The sequence below is a fragment of the Tachysurus fulvidraco genome, chromosome 12 (genome assembly GCF_022655615.1).
Source record: "Tachysurus fulvidraco isolate hzauxx_2018 chromosome 12, HZAU_PFXX_2.0, whole genome shotgun sequence".
Lineage (NCBI taxonomy): Eukaryota > Metazoa > Chordata > Actinopteri > Siluriformes > Bagridae > Tachysurus > Tachysurus fulvidraco.
This window is the reverse complement of record NC_062529.1, coordinates 21085204-21089363: the sequence shown is the minus strand read 5'-3', so window position 1 is coordinate 21089363 and position 4160 is coordinate 21085204.

Genomic DNA, 4160 nt, shown 5'->3' with positions numbered 1-4160 from the left:
AGTGTAAAGAAATCAAGGACAGTGTAAAGAAATCAGGGACAGTATGACTACATCAGGGACAGTGTAAAGAAATTAGGGACAGTGTAAAGAAATCAGGGACAGTGTAAAAGAAATTAGGGACAGTGTGACTACATCAGGAAAAATGTGAATAATTCAGGGACAGTGTAAAAAATTAGGGAACGTGTAAAGAAATCAGGGACAGTGTAAAGAAATCAAGGACAGTGCAAAGAAATCAGGGACAGTGTAAAGAAATCAAGGACAGTGCAAAGAAATCAGGGACAGTGTAAAGAAATCAGGGACAGTGTAAAGAAATCAAGGACAGTGTAAAAGAAATTAGGGACAGTGTAAAGAAATCAGGGACAGTGTAAAGAAATTAGTGACAGTGTAAAGAAATCAAGCACAGTGTAAAAGAAATTAGGGACAGTGCAAAGAAATTAGTGACAGTGTAAAGAAATCAAGCACAGTGTAAAATAAATTAGGGACAGTGCAAAGAAATCAAGGACAGTGTAAAGAAATCAAGGACAGTGCAAAGAAATTAAGGACAGTGAAAAAAAAATTAGGGACAGTGTAAAGAAATCAAGGAGAGTGCAAAGAAATCAAGGACAGTGTAAAAGAAATCAGGGACAGTGTAAAGAAATCAGGGACAGTGTAAAGAAATCAGGGACAGTGTAAAAGAAATCAGGGACAGTGTAAAGAAATCAAGGACAGTGCAAAGAAATCAAGGACAGTGTAAAAGAAATTAGTGACAGTGTAAAGAAATTAGTGACAGTGTAAAGAAATCAGGGACAGTGTAAAAGAAATCAGGGACAGTGTAAAGAAATCAAGGAGAGTGCAAAGAAATCAAGGACAGTGCAAAGAAATCAAGGACAGTGTAAAAGAAATTAGGGACAGTGTAAAGAAATTAGTGACAGTGTAAAGAAATCAAGGACAGTGTCAATAATTAGGGACAGTGTAAAGAAATCAAGGACAGTGTGAAATATCAGGGACAGTGTAAAGAAATCAGGGACAGTGTGAAAAATTAGGGACAGTCTAAAGAAATCAGGGACAGTGTAAAAAATCAGTGACAGTGTGAAGACACCAGGGACAGTGTAAAGAAATTAGAGACAGTGTAAAGAAATTAGGGACAGTGTAAAGAAATTAGGGACAGTGTAAAGAAATCAGGTAGTGTGAATAATTAGGGACAGTGTAAAGAAATCAGGGATAGTGTGAATACACCAGGGACAGTGTAAAGAAATTAGTTACAGTGTAAAGAAATCAAGGACAGTGTAAAGAATTCAGGGACAGTGTAAAGAAATCAAGGACAGTGTAAAGAAATTAGGGACAATGTGAATAATTAGGGACAGTGTGAATAATTAGGGACAGTGTAAAGAAATCTGGGACAGTGTGAATACATCAGGGACAGTGTAAAGAAATCAGGGACCGTGTGAATACATCAGGGACAGTGTAAAGAAATCAGGGACAGTGTGAATAATTAGGGACAATTTGAATAATTAGGCACAGTGTGAATAATTAGGGACAGTGTAAAGAAATCTGGGACAGTGTGAATACATCAGGGACAGTGTAAAGAAATCAGGGACAGTGTGAATACATCAGGGACAGTGTGACTACATCAGGAACAATGTGAATAATTCAGGGACAGTGTAAAAAGTAGGGACAGTGTAAAGAATTTAGGGACAGTGTGAATACATCAGGTACAGTGTGAAAGACAGTGCTTCTCAGTCTCCACTGTACTGCTGTTAAAAGTTTTAATGTACTTTTGAAAGTGTGTGTCACACACACACACACACACACACACACACACACACACACACACACACACACACACACACACACACACACACACACACACACACACACACACACACACACACTCATTTTCTGTATATCGGGCCTTCCACTTCCCATATATAGTCATGGCCTTAATTCTCAGACTTTTTGCACAATAGCTCCAACTGTCTCTCATTTTCACATCCTTAAAGCTTGAAGCAGATATAAGAATTTTGAAAAAGAACAAATGAATGTAAAGCACGTTAATATTAAAAACCCAATTTGGGACACAGTCCTCATGGTGTTTTCTTTGTATTACTGAAGTGTTATGAGAATAATGTAACTGTCTTCCTTACAGATTGCCAGGTGTATACGTCCCTGATAAGCAGCTTACCTGTGCTCATTTTGTACCACAGCACATAAATAGACCGATATGCTTTATAGATGCCTGATGGGAAATTTTGGATCAATTAAAACCAGCTCATTGCTGCCAAAACCAAGGATCAACCCAGAGACCTTCAGATCTTCAGTCTAACACTCAAAAGAGAGAATTCAGCCAAGGTACATTGCTGACATCATGCTGATGGCTAAATGTAAGCCTTTTCCTGAGGATTACAGCACAAAAGTCTAAATCACCTGCTAATTTATTGTACTGTGACAAATCATTTCTTATGTTTAACAACAACAACAACAACAAAAGCAGCAACAACAACAAAAACATACACACTGTAGACCCTTGCTTGCTTGTCTATCCTGATTTTAAAGAGGACATATTCAGGTTCTTCTCTGACAGTAGCCTATACATTACAGTGATCCCTCATTTATTGCGGCTAATGGGGACCGGAACCCCTCGCGATAGGTGAAAATCCATGAAGTAGAATTGGCCCTAAGTTTGACCTTTTCACTGATGGTCATCATCTTCCTCTTGGGCTCACTAGAGGAATATTTCGCAGGGGCAGGGTGCTTAGGAGGCATTGTAAGGGCTTAACGAAAAGTTAATTTTGAACACAATACGCGAGACACAGTTGACAGTGTGAACGAGAGTGGCGAGATACAACAAGGGAAGAAGCTCAATCAGCTCAGATCTCGTGCCGGGAACCAATCATGTGCCTTGTCTGAGTGCCCGTGGGTATGTACAAAGTTGCTCTCTTTGTCCGGCATCCTGGGAAACTGTTTTTATTTTTATTTTTCGAAGAATATTTTTGAAAAATCAGCGATGCACTATGGCCGCGAAACTCAAACCGCAAAGTGGTGAGGGATTACTGTATTTAAAATGTAAAGGCCATGAACAAAATCGACTTCTCCTGCAGACGCTGTAATTTATTACAACTACAGTACATCACCTCTGTCATCTCACACCACATCCTGTGATTACTTCAGCTTCAGTTTGTAAGGGGTGTGTGTATACATGTATTATAAAAAGTTTCCCTGTTCCTTCTAGTTTCACACCCAAATCACCAGACATTATTGCTCGTACCCGATTGTGGGTACAGTGTGTTAAAATATGTGTGATCATTCTAATATGTTAACGTTTATACAGTAACAGCCCGTTCACAGGAAATCGTATGCTGAAAACTCTGAATAACTTAAGACTAAAAAAAAAAAAAAAGAAAGTTCGGAGATATTTTCTAAATGGAATAATGCATTTTAAACAAAACTTGACTGAACTTGCCAGCTATGTGAAATGAATGCTTCGTACTTACTGTAAAGACAGAATTGCACACAGATCATGTGATACAAAAGGCTGTAGTGTTGAAGCTTGTGCATATGAGTCACATGAGTGGACTATGTATTTTTTTCAACAAATGTAAATTACTAATAACGATACTGCAAGTTCCCTTGTTTCCCGTAACTGAGCACCTAACCTGATTTTGACCTCACCACTAAATTTTAATGGGATAAAAAATAAAAATAAATCCAATTGGGATGAAATGCTAACAAAATAAACTTCTTGGAGTACCCAAGGAATACAAGATGGTACCTTATTCATTTGTAGAAAAACACACAAAATTATTATATGTTGAAAATAGATGAATTTTTAAAACAGATATACCATTATGACTCGTAGTCTTTACAGATTTTACACATTTGAGCTTGTATTTGTCAGGGAATGGGAGTCTTCACAGAGTGGAATTGGACCCAAATGCAGGGAAAACATGTAAGAGGGTTTATTAAGTGGAATAACAAAAAACTACAAACACAAGGCAAGTGAAATAACAGAACACAAAATCAGAAACAAGGAGACATGACAACAAATGCACAAGACAACCGGTATAAATAGGGGGAACAGTCAGTGAAACACAAGGAACAAGTGTGCAGTGGTGGACGGATTAAGGACAGGGTGGGGCAAACACATGTGAGCACAAAACTAAAACAAAGACACATGACACAAG